This window comes from Pelodiscus sinensis, chromosome 2 (genome assembly GCF_052426305.1).
Source record: "Pelodiscus sinensis isolate ZL-2025 chromosome 2, ASM5242630v1, whole genome shotgun sequence".
In the NCBI taxonomy this organism is placed as follows: Eukaryota; Metazoa; Chordata; order Testudines; family Trionychidae; genus Pelodiscus; species Pelodiscus sinensis.
In genome coordinates this window covers 222,639,451-222,654,873 of record NC_143053.1, presented here as the reverse complement: position 1 = coordinate 222,654,873, position 15,423 = coordinate 222,639,451, and the positions used below count along the sequence as shown (strand labels likewise).

Sequence of the window (15,423 nt, the reverse complement as noted above, 5' to 3'; positions counted from 1 at the left end):
ATATCCTGCGCTTCATTAGCATGATCTCGCCGGCGCGTTACTCCACTGAACAGCTGTTTCGAAAGTGAAAGTGCATGCTGGGATGCTTTAGTTCGAACCAAACCCCTTGGTTCAAACTAACGTTACTCCTCAAAAAATGAGTAAATTTACTCCTCAAAAAATGAGGAGTAACATTAGTTCGAACCAAACCTCTTGGTTCGAACTAACGCATCCTGGAGCTCACTTTCACTTTCGAAACAGCTGTTCAGCAGAGTAACGTGCCAGTGAGATCATGCTAATGAAACGCGGGATATTTAAATCCCCGCTTCATTAGCAATTTCGGTCTCCTACATTTGCATTCCTAGTTCGAACTAGGGTGCAAGTGTAGATGTACCCTATATATTTATAAAAGTCACTCTGAATTTTAATCCAGTCCTCCAATGTGCTTGCAAACCCTCCAAATATGGTATCCACAATTTTTTTTATTCATTAGTACTAGCCCAGGGCAGACTCACGAGGGCCCCAATTTAACCTATATTCCTCGTTTGAAAGATAACCATTGATAACTGCTCTCTGTGTATTAGAGAAATACTTTGGGCAGGTAATATTCAGGAGCATTCAGGTAATATCTTTTATTGAACTAACCTAGTAAAATTACAAGCTTAGCTTCCTGTCTCATTTTTTGAAAGTGGTTATGCAGGTTTTCTTTGAGGATGAGGACTGATAGGTCAGATATAGAGTGACAGCTTTTGAGTAAGACAAATACCTTACAGTAATTTCATTTAGACCACATTTCCCTAGTTTGCTTATGAGAAATGTCATGTGGGATTGTGTCAGAAGCATTATTAAAACCAAGATACAGCACATCTACAGCTTCTCCCCATCCAATAGGCTAGGATCCCTATCCAAGAAGTAAATTAGGCTATTTGGCATAACTTGTTCTTCAGAAATCCATGCTGGCTACTATACGCTGCTGTCTTCTAGGCTAAGTACTTACAAAATGGTTGACTTAATTTATTCTACTATATTTCCAGATATCAAATATGGCTGACTAGTCTATACTTCCTTGGGTCCTTTTTGTTCTTCTTTTTTAAAGACAGGTACTCAACTTGTGCAGTAATGATGGTTCTTCGCGATGTGTGTCCCTATGGGTGCTCCACTGTTGATGTTGGGCTGGTCCCGGTACCCCAGATCAGAGACTTTTATGAGTAGTATCTGGTTGGGCCACACATGCATGGGAGGACCCATCAGAAAGATGTTGCATCCGCTCCGTTAGTTTTGCGTAATTGTCAAAATCGTGATTGGCTAAAAGTTCTGTATAATTTCCTATATGAAGCTGAAGCATCAAGGAGGAATACATTTTTCTGCCGAATATGTCCAGGCGCTTATGGTCCTTGTCCTGAACATTGGATTTATATTGAGTGGTCTTAGATCTCTGGTTTGCAGTGTCAACCACTAAGGATTTGGGCTGACAGTGCAGAAATAAACCCATGCCCTTTGAGGGGACAAAATATTTTCTGCTGGCCCTCTTATTACTTGGGTGGGTGGGGAGTGGTGGGGAGAACTGTGGCTGGTGTTTGCCTTGTTTGCTGCTTCCACAATTGTTTCATCTAAAGGAAGCGTAATTCTTACTTTCATGGAAGGTGGCAGTTTCTTCTGTTTTTCTTGCACTCCTGATAACACAACCTTCTGGCTGGTAGCAACTCTTTTGAATAAGTCCTGAAATTGTTTCAGGATATCTGTGGGCAAGGGATCATCAGGAATAAATGCTTCATCTGGTGAAGAAAAAGATTTGTCAGTTGGTGAAATGTCAGGTTGTTGAATATTAGGGTCATCTGCAGTGTGCCCCTCTTCCAACTCTAGATCTTCTGTTGGAGGTGATGGAGAGTGTGGATGAGAGGGGGTATAGATCTGTGAGCCGGTGTGGAGGATGCTGGTACCATGCAGGTACCCAGTGATGGCATGGACACCAGCAGGGTAGATGGTGAGGGTGGTAAGACGAATCTGGATACCACCGAGGAGGATGCGAATACCACATTCGATGTCCTTCGTAAGACATGTGGGTTCTTGCTGGAGAGGAGTGTTGAGACGAAAATATACACCTGAGGTCATCTTGGTAGTCACTGTAGTGAGACAGAACAGGCAATCGTGGTGGAGGAGGAGGAGGAGTCCTGAAGGGATAGAGGAAAGTAAGAGCAATGACACAATAAAGAATCATAGGGGGATCTGGATCTCGGTTCTGGATCCAGCACTGGTGTAATATACTTTTGCGGGAATGCTGAAGAGCGGTGGTAGCTTGATGAAGTTTGCCACAGTGCTGAGAGGTGCAGTGCCAGCGGAGGAGGCACTGATGCCGGCAGTGATGGCGCTGACTCCAGGCTCGGTGTGCGAGACAAGGGTTTGGAGGATTTAGACCTAGCTTTCTTCAGCCCTGTGGTTCCAGATGGTGCTGGCGGTGCTGTGGACTTGTCCAGGCCATGGGTGTCAGATCTCCTTGGCGCCAGGGTAACCAATCACTCTTTGCCAATCATGGTTTTGATTCTGGGACGATTGTGGCATGGAGGCATTCAATGCCCAAAGTGCCTGGCTTATCTCCCATGCTCATTTGCGGCGGGTGGGAACAGGCTAGTGAGACCTTTCTTTTTGACAGCGTCTTAGGTGCAGGGGAGCTTGCGGGTTTCCTCTGTGGGGAAGAAGCCTTGGAGTGATTTCTGCCCTTCTTGTTTGACTGAGGCTTGAGCACTTACAGTGCTCAAACAGTAGCATATGCAGCCTTAACACTCTGTACTTACAAGCCTTGGCCATGAGGCTGCAACAATGAACACATTTCCGGGGGACATGAGTATCACCCAGGCAGCAAATACAGGAGCCGTGGCCATCTGAAGTGAGCATAGGGTCACAGCATTTCTCACATTTTTTTCAATCCCGGGGAGCCTGGCATTTTGTCTGCATGCTTTTATGCTGTCCTTGTTCGCTTTTTTTTTTTATATATATATATAAAGGCCTGAGAGGTATGCTGCACGCAATGCGCTGCCCCGAGAGACTGCACAGTAACTATTTACAATTGCTAACTAACTATGTATGAGAAATATTTTTAAAGTAATTCTATCAACTATTAGAATGAAAACAGAACAATATTTAACTAACTAACTAGAACTCAATTTCTATCTACAGAGAATGAAGAGAAGGAGAAAAGTTGGTGCTCCGTCTGCAGTTGAGGGCGGCAAAGAGGCTCCTTCACCTCTAAGTAGGGGACTTTCACTTGCCTTAGTCTTTCTCTTGCTCCAAATGTATTTAAATATTCTCTTCTGAAAGGATATTTATGTCCGATGCTAGGAATAACACACTTTGTGCCTTAGCCTTTCTGATTTTGTCCCTAAATGCCTGTGTTATTCTTTTGTACTTCTTTCTACCTAGCAATTTGTCAACATTTCCACTTCTTGTAAGATTCATTTTTGATCATCAAGTAAGTAAAGAGCTCATGAAGACCAAACTGGCCTCTTAATAGTATATTTTTCTTGTACATCTGGACAGTGTGTTGTTGTGTCTAACAGTGTCTCTCTCAGAAACTGCCAGCTTCCCTGAACTATTTTTTCCCCTTAAAAAGAGGGAAAGAGTACTCTTGAGTTTGTTAAAATCTGCATTTTTGAATTCCATTGTGTTTATTCAGCTGCTCTCATGTCTTCCTTTCCTTAGAAGCACAGGATCTATCATTTAACTTTCATGACTGCAAAGAGTTCCCCCATTAATCAGAATTAAGTCTAAAATAACTGTTTCCCTGGTTACTTCCTCCATGTTCTGAAACTAGAAGTGAATTATAGACTCATGGAGCTGGAAGAGACTTCAGGAAGTCATCAGGTCCAGCCCCCTGCCCAAGGCAGAACCAATTCCAACTAAATCAACCCAGCCAGGGCTTTGTCAAGCCGAGACTTAAAAACCTCTAGGGATGGAGATTGCACCACCTTCTTAGGTAACCCATTCCAGTGCTTCACCACCCTCCTAGTGCAATAATTTTTCCCTAATATCCAACTCTAGACCTCTCCAACTGTAATTTGAGACCATTGCTCCTTGTTCTGCCATCTGTCACTACTGTGAACAGCCTCTCTCAATCCTCTTTGGAACCTCCCTTCAGGAAGTTGAAGGCTGCTATCAAATCCCCCCTCACTCTTCGCTTCTGCAGACTAAACAAACCCAAATCCCTCAGTCTCTCCTCATAGGTCACACGCTCTAGCCCCCTTATCATTTTGGTCACCTCTGCTGGACCCTCTCCAATAAGTCCACATCCTTTCTATAGTGGGGGGCCCAGAACTGTACACAATACTCCAGATGTGGCCTCACCAGAACCGAATAAAGGGGAATAATCACTTCTCTGGATCTGCTGGCAATGCTCCTCCTAATGCATCCTAATATGCCATTAGCCCTCTTGGCTATAAGGGCACACTGTTGACTCATATCTAGCTTCTCATCTACTGTAATCCCCAGGTCCTTTTCTGCAGAACTGCTACTTAGCCAGTCGGTCCTCAGCCTGTAACAATGCTATGCTAGTCCTTGTTGAACCTCATCAGATTTCTTTTGGTCCAATCATCTAATCTGTCCAGGTCACTCTGGACCCTATCCCTGATTTCTACCTCTCCCCTAGCTCAATGTCATCTGCAAACTTGCTGAGGGTGCAATCCATCCCCCCATCCAGGTTCAACTATAAAGATGTTGAACAAAACTGGTCCAAGAACAGATCCTTGGGGCACTCTGTTAGAAACCAACCACCAGCCTGATATCAAGCCTTTGATCACTATCCGTTGGGCCTGATAGTCTATCCATCTTTCTATCCATCTTACAGTCCATGTATCCAATCTATATTCCCTTAACTTGCTGGCAAGAATATTGTGGGAGACCGTATCAAAAGCTTTGCTAAAGCAAGGTATATCACATCCACTGACTTTCCCATATCATCAGAACAAGTTACCTCATCATAGAATCATAGACTAATAGGACTGGAAGGGACCTCAAGAGGTCATCGAGTCCAGCCCCCCGCCCTCAAGGCAGGACCAAGCTCCACCTACACCATCCCTGACAGATGTCTATCTAACCTGTTCTTAAATATCTCCAGAGAGGGAGATTCTACCACCTCCCTTGGCAATTTATTCCAATATTTGACCACCCTGACAGTTAGGAATTTTTTCCTAATGGCCAATCTAAACCTCCCCTGCTGCACTTTAAGCCCATTACTCCTTGTCCTGTCCTTAGAAACCAAGAGGAACAAATTTTCTCCTTCCTCCTTGTGACACCGTTTTAGATATTTGAAAACTGCTATCATGTCCCCCCTTAATCTTCTTTTTTCCAAACTAAACAAGCCCAGTTCATGAAGCCTGGCTTCATAGGTCATGTTCTCTAAACCTTTAATCATTCTTGTCGCTCTTCTCTGTACCCTTTCCAATTTCTCCACATCTTTCTTGAAATGTGGCGCCCAGAACTGGACACAGTACTCCAGCTGAGGCCTAACTAGTGCAGAGTAGAGCAGCAGAATGACTTCACGAGTTTTGCTTACAACACACCTGTTGATACAACCTAGAATCATATTTGCTTTTTTTGCAACAGCATCACACTGTTGACTCATATTCAACTCATATCATAGAAGCTAATCAGATTGGTCAGGTATGACTTGCCCTTCGTGAATCCATGTTGACTATTCCTGATCACTTTCCCCTCGTCCAAGTGCTTCAAAATGGATTTCTTGAGGATCCCCTCCATGATTTTTCCGGGGACCAAGGTAAGGCTGACTGGTCTGTAGTTCCCTGGATTGTCCTTCTTTCCTTTTTTAAAGATGGGCACTACATTTGCCTTTTTCCAATCATCCAGGATCTCTCCCGATCTCCATGAGTTTTCAAAGATAATAGCCAAAGGCTCCACAATGACATCTGCCAACTCCCTCAGTACCCTCGGATGCATTGAATCCAGGCCCACGGATTTGTGTATGTTTAGCTTTTCTAAATAGTTCCTAATTTGTTCTTTCCCCAACAAGGGCTGTCCGCCTCCTTCCCATACTGCATTGCTTAGTGCATTTGTCTGGGAGCTGACCTCGTCCGTGAAGACAGAGGCAAAGAAAGCATTGAGTACTTCAGCTTTTCCCACATCATCTGTCACTACGTTACCTACCTCATCCAGTAAGGGCCCCACACCCTGTCTGATCATCATCTTATTGCTAACATGCCTGTAGAAACCTTTTTTGTTATCCTTCACATCTCTTGCTAGCTGCAATTCTAATTGCGCTTTCACCTTCCTGATAATTCCCCTGCATTCTTGAGCAATATATTTATACTCCTCCCTAGTTGTCTGTCCAAGTTTCCACTTCTTGTAAGCTTCCTTTGTGTTTAAGCTCACCAAGGATGTCCCCAGTAAGCCAATCTGGTTGCCTACCATATTTGCTTTTCTTGCTGCACATCGGGATGGTTTCTTCCTGTGCCTTTAATAAGGCTTCTTTAAAATACTTCCAGCTCTCCTGGACTCCTTTCCCCTTCATGTAAGCATCCCAGGGAATCCTGCCCATCAGTTCTCTAAGGGGGTCAAAGTCTGCTTTTCTGAAGTCCAGGGTGTGTATTTTGCTACTCTTCTTTCTTCCTTTGATCAGGATCCTGAAATCTACCGAATCATGATCACTGCTTCCCAGGTTGTCACCCACCTCTACTTCCCCTACTAGTTCCACCCTGTTTGTGAACAGCAGGTCAAGCTGTGCATGGCCTCTGCTCGGTTCCTTCAGCACTTGTACCAAGAAGTTATCCAACATTCTCCAAGAACTTCCTGGATTGTCTGTGTACTGCTCTATTAGTCTCCCAACAGATGTCAGGTTGATTAAAGACCCCCATGAGAATCAGGGCCTGCCATCTGGAAGCTTCTCTCACTTGTCTGAAGAAAATCTCATCTACCTCATCCACCTGATTCGGTAGTCTATAGCAGACACCAACCACAACTTCACCCTGTTGCTTCCATCTCTAAACTTAACCCATAGACTCTCCTCAGGCTTTTCTCCTTCTATATACTGGAGCTCTGAGCAATCATACTGCTGTCTTACATACAATGCAACTTCTCATCCTTTTATTCCCTGCCTGTTCTTCCTGAACAGTTTATACCCTTCCATGACAGTACTCCAGTCATGCGAGTCATCCCACCAAGTCTCTGTTATTCCAATCAAATCATGGTTCTTTGACTGGGCCAGGGCTTCTAATTCTTTCTGTTTGTTTCCCAGGCTTCTTACATTTTTGTACAAACACCTTAGATAACCAGCTGATCATCCTACCTTCTCCATCTGAATCAGGGATCCTCCCTTGTTGCTCGTTCCTCTTTGTGTTTCTTCCTAGAATTTGACTTCCTCACTTACCACAGGGCTTGGTCAACATCCCCCAACAAACCTAGTTTAAAGCCCTCCTCACGAGGTTTGCAAGCCTGCCCGCAAAGATGCTCTTTCCTCTCTTGGTTAGGTGGATCCCATCTCTTCCTAACAATCCTTGTGCCAGGAACAGAGTCCTATGGTTGAAGAAACCAAAGCCCTCTCTCTGACACCAGCTGCGCAACCACGCGTTTACTTCCTCAATTCAACGATCCCTACCTGGACCTTTTCCTTCAATAGGGAGGATGGACAAGAATACCACTTGCACTTCAAATGTTTTGATCCTTCTTCCCAGCACTACATAATGTGCTGTGACCTGCTCAAGGTCATTCTTGGCCATATCGTTAGTCCCTACATGGAGAAGCAGGAAGGGATAGCAATTCAAAGGTTTAATCACTTTTGGAAGACTCTCGGTCACATCCTGAATGCGAGCTCCTGGTAAGCAGCACACTTCCAATAAGATGCTTGAATGTGCTGAGGCAGTTTGTGTTATCCTTTATTTCTTTTACTAACACATGTCTGGGTTGCTAAAATCTATCATTGCTTCCAAGTCTTGCATTTTGAATATTTCTGTTATTTGTTTTAACATGATGCTTTATCATCTACTTGTCTTCCTAAGGAGACAGCCTACTGCATGTTGTAATAGGGTTTTCGGTCTTCAGAGTCAGACCCAACAGAGTATTGCTAAGTCTAGACTTACAGTGGCAAAGACAAAGATAAATGTAACTAGGGCTGGTCTACACTATGGCATGGGTTGACATATGTCACATTAGAGTGAATTTACAATGTGTGTATCCACTCTACCAAGTCCTTTCCACCAACCTAAAGGACTTGTAAAATCAACTCCCATACTCCACCTCTGTTAGAGGGGCATAGTGCTACAGTCAAGCATCTAACTTTACTTGGGTTAGTGTAGACACAGACACCTGTAATTCGCAGGGACAGGCCTCCAGGAGATTTCTGCTGTGACTGCTCTGGGCAGCATTTTCAACTCCACTGCACTTCAGCCAGGTACACAGGAAAAGCTCCAGGAACTTTTGAACTTTCATTTCCCATTGGAACAGCATGGAGAGCTCACTAGCACAGCTGACCATGCGTGCCCAGTACTGCAAATGCCTTCAGCATGCAGCATAGAGGAAACACCGGATCTGATGGCTGTGTGGAGACAATAGTCTGTGCAGGCAGAGCTCCAAACCAGCAGATGAAATTCTGACATCTGTGTCAAAGTTGCACGGGGGAACAAGGGCTACATGAGGGACACACAAAGCAATGCCATGTGAAAATAAAGGAGCTCAGACAAGTGTACCAGCAGACAAGGGACATGAACAGTCATTCTCGTTCTCAGCCACAGACATGCTGCTTCTATGAGCAACTGCATATCATTCTAGATGGGGACCCTACCAGTATCCCAAAACTCTCTGTGGATACCTACTAGGAGGCTCACATGACATCGGGCAACAATGAAGAGGATGCTGTTATTGTTTGATAATGATGAATGAGGAGGAGGAGGAGAAGGAGAATGCGCAATAGGCAGCGGAAGATCCTTTCTCCACAACAGCCCTTCCGAAGCAGGAGGCAGCCCCAGGGAGGAGCACACACACCTCTCCCTGCTCCCCCAGCAGGAAGCCAGAGCTAGTGCTCCAGCCTGCAGCTGCATGGCTGAGTCTTGAGCCGCAGCACAGGCTCTCCACTGTGCGGTGGGGAGGGAAGGGGCAGGGCTGAGATTCCGCCCCATGTACCAGTAAAAATCAGCTCACATGCCACTTGTGGCATGTGTGCCAGGGGTTGCCGACCCCTGCTCTGAAAGATAAGATAATTGGATTTGTCAATATTTCCTTAGGGTTGCTAGCACAGAATCATGTGACAAACATTTTGTCAGAATGTGTATTTACATCAATATTAACTATTTGGTGAAAAATGTCTTCTTAAATATCTACATATTCAAGAATCATTGATATTACCAACTGCTGTCACAATTATCTATACAGCCTCTTCCCGACTAACGAACCGGTTACAGACCAAGCAATTGGTCGTAACTCGGTTTGTTCGTAAGTCGGACCCCATTGAGTTACACGCAACCGCGCCATTCGTAAGCACGGATTGCGTTCATAACTCGGAGTCTGCCATTTACGACAGCTTTGGTCGTAACTGCAAATGGTCATAAGTCGACCATTCGCAACTTGGGGACTGGCTGTAGTCAGTCCTCACAGTGAATATGGTTTCCAAAGTGGATCAAAGATTTTTCCATAGTTGAAAAGCTCAAACTCTTACACATTCAAACATGTACTAAAATGGAATAATTGCTATAAGAAATAACCAAGAAAACAGTGTGTGTATTACTGAAGTCATAGATTTAAAATGTTAGGAAGAAGAGAGTTGCATTTGTAAAAGCTACAGAATATATTTTACATGTTTGTCAGCATGTAGTTTTGTATAAAAAAATATATCCTTGTTTAACATGCTGCTTCATGAATTCTTTGTACTGTATAATTTGTTAAATAAGTAGTGTATAAACACTCTAAAACAGCATAAATACAAAGCAAGAGTTTAAATGTCACATCACTACAAGGCAAATGGAATGCATCCTGGCACCATTTAAAATTAAAAATAGAGATATTGGGAAGAAAACCGGGGAACACCTTTTAACTCAGTTGTCATACACAGGACTAGAGATGTGGCCTTCATATTTACCTCTGTCATGATTATTACAAAGCCTTACCAGCCAACAATAGCTTGACGGATGGCAAAATTAGTCTAGAGTTTATTGTTCCTTACCTACTTGCTTTACTGTGGCATCACCCTTTCTATCTCTGCTTTCCCATGTATTTGTTTTCCTCCACCTTTCTGTCTAGTCACTATCTAAGAGATGGGACTATTATTTTATTACATGGGGCCTGTAGAATTGACCCTGTTTTGGAGGGGCTACCTGGGGCATTTTGACTGCATGGCTCTTAAAAGAGAGAAAAAGTGGTGGTACTTTTCCCAAAGTCAGTCATTTATAGTGTTTACATGAAATAGCATTGTTGGCAGATGTGTGCTCAACTAGACTGATGGACAATAATCTAGCCTTAGTAATAGATCCCTTTGTCAATATTTGGCTGAGCATGAAATTGTCAGCCCTTAGGAAATGCCAACTAGTATAGAATGTAACAGCCTTTTGACTTTAGGATGCTCAAATTTCACTAAATGAGACCCAGCATGGAGATAGTGGATTGTGCTAGCAGATCCTGAAGCAGGACAAGACTCTTTTTATTACCTTCCATGTAAGTAGTCTCCCTAAGAGGGTACAACAATACTGTTACTGCATCCACATATAGCCACTTTGAATACCTAGTCTTTTTGCCTACGTAACCCACACACTTTCTGGGTGTGGTTCACTCTTCCATGTGTAGTGGCACTTAGAACACTTACAGAGAGAAACAATAAATGTGCTTTCTGGCCAGGCCTGGCCCTTGAGCAAGGTGAGCGAGGCGGTCACCTTGGACCCCATGCGTTCAGGGCCCCGCAACACCACGCATTCAGGGCCCCACGCTGCCCAGCTCCCAGCTGGAAGCCACGTGGCCGTGTGGCTCAGCGTGCTGCCTTGGGCCCCGCATACTTTTTGGCTGGACTTGTTTATGGCTTTACCTGAGAGCCAGCTGACATTATAGCTCAAGCAGTAGAGGCTCATGTACTAAGCTCCACAGGTTCCAGGTCTGGTTGCGTCTGTTGGGGTTACACAAACAAAACACTGTTCTTTGCTAATGTCTTCAAATATTTCATCTGATTTGCAATCAATGGGAATGTCAAAGTACTTCCACCAACAATGTTGTGTTCCTTTAAACAGTCTGTGATAAGATTTTCCAGACTTGAGATAGCAAGAGCCAGGCATATTTTACTTCATCAGCTTTGTACATTCTGACAGACTAAAACCATTACTATTAAACCTTACCAGTGAATTACTGAAAAGGTAACTGATGGGGGAAAAAAAAAAATCTAGTTCTACTAAGTAGGCCCAGACAAAGATTATAATCTTTAACAGGTGAGGAACCATTATCTTAGTTCCCTTTCTGCATGCAGATTTCATCCATTTCAAACTGATGTGGACTATACCTCAGGCCAGGAGTGGGTAATAGTTTTAGCAGTGGGGCCCCTTGATTTGCTATACTACTCACTCAAGAAAAAAGTTGACAAAACTGGATAGCCCTTTCAGAACAATCACTGTAACTTAGATGAGCATGACTACATTTAACCTATTATAAGTACATACACCATCACGCAAACATCAATTTTCCACTTCTGCCATGGAGTTTAAATGATTGCCAACACAATAGGATATGGAACAACTTAATACATCTCAGAAAACCTAGGAGATTCAAAGCCTAGTTTAAAAAGTATGAGAGGCCTTCATTTTACAAAACATTATAGACAAGCTGGAGCCAAAGGGTGCCACACATTTCAATCAAGAATTCCCCCAAGGAAGGTTTCAGTTAAAACTTTGTGACAGATTTATTTCAAAGACAGAAACATCACAGAATTAAACTGAATCAGTTAAGTAATAGAGCACAATCTTTGTCACTTGCTGAACTAAATAAGCATTTAAAGTTCATTCAATTTTAAGTTATATCATGTTTTGAGCTCAAGCTACTAGACATTTTAAACATATGCTACTAGTTTAGTTGGGATCTGAGAAGACCTCTAGTTCTTATATTGTGGGTATAAGTAAATAACTTTTTTCTTATTCACTTTTTTTCACACCAGTCATGATTTTATAGACCTCTATCATATCCCCCCTTAGTCTCCTCTTTTCTCAGATGAAAAGTCCAAGTCTTTCTAATCTCTCTTCATATGGGACCCGTTCCAAAGCCCCAATGATTTTTGTTGCCCTCTTTATTGCCCTTTTCGAATATATTTTTTTTTGAGATGAGGGGTATGTCTACACAGCAAAGTTATTTTGGAATAATGACCACTATTCCAAAATAACTTTGCGTCTACTCAGCCAAACCACTATTTCAAATAACTTCAAAACAGCAACTTGTAGATCCCTTAATGGGGATCACAGTGGGGCATATATATTGGACAAACTGTACAGTCCCTACGAGAAAGAATGAATGGACACAAATCAGATATACGTAAAGGCAACACACAAAAACCTGTTGGGGAACACTTTAATCTCCCTGGACACTTAAGGGATCTACAAGTTACTGTTTTGTTTCAGACCAATTCCACAAGCCAAACACACAGAGAAGGATTGGAACTCCACTTCATTCTCAAGTTTAACTCTCAATATTGGTCTAAATCGTGATATTGGATGGCTCGCAGATTATCAACCTAACAAATAATGAAGGTGCTAATGGTTCTTGATTTCTATGTAGAATCTGGTGTTAGCACTCTTCCTTTCCTAGTGCAAACTAATGGTTCTTATCAGCCTCTTTTAACTATTTAGTCTTTGAGGTGCTAATAGACTATTAGTTGTTTTTTTAAGTTTTTTCCTGTTACAGACTGGCTCGGCTAACCCTTTTAGAAGTGAGTTCTAAAAAGCCTAACCTGTCATGTCCAGAGTAATTGTCCTGATGGTGGTTGTGGTCCTGGAGGTGGCAGGCATGTCCCTGTAGCCCCTGGGAGGGTCAGCACAGGGGGTCTTCATGTGCTGTCCTTGCCTGCAGATGCTGTTCCTGCAGCTCCCATTGATCGATAGTGGAGCGCTGTGGGAGGCTGTGGGATTGGGGCCTCTTGTGGATGGGGGGGGTGCATGCCAGGTGATTTTGTGGGTGGTGAGGGGACTGGGGTGGTCTTCTACCCGATGTCCTTTCCTCCCCCCCCTCCCCCCCGTCCTCTCCTTATTTATTCTTGGTTCTGGACTTCCAACACTCCAGTCATCTGAAGAAGTGGGCTGTGCCCATGAAAGCTCAGGATACCATCTGCATGTTTTGTTAGTCTTTTAAGTGCTACCAGACTATTTGTTGTTTTTTAAGTTTTTCCTGTTCTGAATAGCTGCTGGTTCACTCTAAGTGCCATGCACCCCTTGAAGACTGGGAGGAATGTTCACACGATCCTCCCCACCCCCAGAATGATCAGGGGCTGGAGGCAGGAGAGCATGTAAAGTCTTTGCCCCTGCCTCTACCCTGCAATGGGTGTACAGCACCTATAGTGAATCATTAGCTGTTCAGAACAGCTGGCAGTTCACTCTAGGTGTTATGCACCCCTGGTAGGGGAGCAGGGGAGGGGAGAGACTTTGCACACTCCTGTGTCCCCAGGTCTTGATTGGCCTGGGGGCAGGGGAGTGTTAGGGCAGCAGTGGGCTGGATCAAATGGTTTGGCAGGCTGGATCTGGCCAGAGGAGGCTCTCTTGCCCATCCCTGAACTAAGTGCATTTCATAAGAGACCACTGAGATGTAAACATGGCACTACTGTATCATTACAGAATCATTTTTCAGAACACAGAGTCTACCAAGTTTACTTCATCCTAGGCTTCCTATTCCAAACTATATAGTTCATGCCGCGTGTAGCCGCGGGCACAGAGTCCGCACTAGCGGACATTTAAAAATGGCGGCGCCTGGCAACATGCAAATGAAGCCTGGGAAATTCAAATCCCGGGCTTCATTTGCAAGTTCGTATGACTACATTAACCACCCTAGTTCGAACTAGGGTGGTAGTGTAGACATACCCTCATTTACATCATTATGCCAAATACTGCAATAGGCTTTGTCCGAACAGATCTTCCTACTGTATGAATTGATTTATTTAAAATCTAGCAAATTCTTTAAATACCTGTATTTAAAGAAAAGATATACAAAACCTGAAAAAAATGTATACATCAGAACTCTTGAACCATCAACGAAGTTTCCCCAGCCCTGAAATAACTCCTATCCTGCTCAGCCTGTTCACTCAGAGAAAGCTGAGAAAAATACACAGACCTTGCTACATGCCCTAAATGTCAACAAATCTGGATAAAAAAAATGTTACACGGAAAATATGAAGCCAACAAGCCTCTTCTATTTAAACAAGAAGGTTGTTCGTACACTACTGCTCTCTCTGCTGACTAAATGTGTTTTGTAGAACAAACATTTCCATTTCCAGCACCTTTGTGGAAAACACAACAACCCTAATTTGCTTCAGGAACAACCCTAATTTGCTTCAGGAACAATGAGTTCTCTGCCATAAAATGGAATCTGATATCATCATTCTAACTGGTTGGCATGATTTAACAGGTCATCCAGCATCTTCAATTCTTATAAACTTTAAACTCCAATAATTCAGCAGTTTGCTAAAGACAGCCCAACTCAGAAACTATTAAAATGGATTTTATTCAAAGAATGTGTTTTTTAAAGCACATAAGCACAGGGACAAAGGAGGACGTTGATGTGGTGGTGTATACAGGAGGGCTTTTGCTTCTGAAGTGAACAGGAATGGCCAGGACTCCTCCCACTCTTTCACTTTCTTAATGGAGAACAGGATACAAATTGACAGGTAAATGGGCAGGTACAGTTAATGCTCCTGATTTTATTATGAGTCTTGCAGAATTTGGTACTTTCCTAAAAGATCCAGTTCCTGGAGTCATAGGACATGCAAGAATTTAAAACTTTCATTTAAGAAACTTGAGGAAAAAAACGTACATTTCTGTCATTGTCATAGAGAAGAGCTTGAGAATGTCCCAACTGTACCTGAAAAGCTATAAAACCAGAAGAAAAAAGAAACCCAATTAAAAAAACTATAATTTGGGGGGGCAGACTCTTAATCTTGGATTCCTGATGCTGGCAATGCCAGGTGAGAAGTAGTAGTATTTACTCCTCTGAATTTCTTCTGCTATTTCTTCTAGAGCTTGTTTACATTTAATAAACCTGAAGTTGCAGCACTGTAGCACTTCAGTGAAGATGCTACTTCCCATTGCCATAGGTACTCCACCTGTCTGAGAGGCAGCAGCTAGGTTGATGGATGAATTGTGCCATCAACTCTAGCATTGCTTACTCTGGAGTTACATTGGTTTAACTGTGTTGCACATGGGTCTGGATTTTCCATATCCATAAGCAATGTTGATATACCAACCTAATTTCTTATGATAGATCAGGCCCTAGTCTCAGTCC

At 43.2% G+C, this 15,423-nt stretch overlaps 1 protein-coding gene, 1 long non-coding RNA gene and 1 pseudogene across 4 annotated transcripts in view; 2 read left to right on the top strand and 1 right to left on the bottom strand.

The window, feature by feature from the left end:
* Positions 1-15,423, bottom strand: part of CACNB2 (calcium voltage-gated channel auxiliary subunit beta 2) — a 382,137-nt gene that overhangs the window by 99,073 nt on the left and 267,641 nt on the right. The gene's annotated exons all lie outside the window — the stretch shown is intronic.
* The window catches only part of LOC142827355 (uncharacterized), a 47,337-nt gene that overhangs the window by 28,411 nt on the left and 3,503 nt on the right, over positions 1-15,423 (top strand). The window contains exon 2 of the long non-coding RNA XR_012902063.2: positions 3,154-3,226. This is a non-coding gene — a long non-coding RNA (uncharacterized LOC142827355). The remainder of the gene's footprint in view (positions 1-3,153; positions 3,227-15,423) is intronic.
* Positions 7,948-15,200, top strand: LOC149525436 (uncharacterized; annotated as a pseudogene).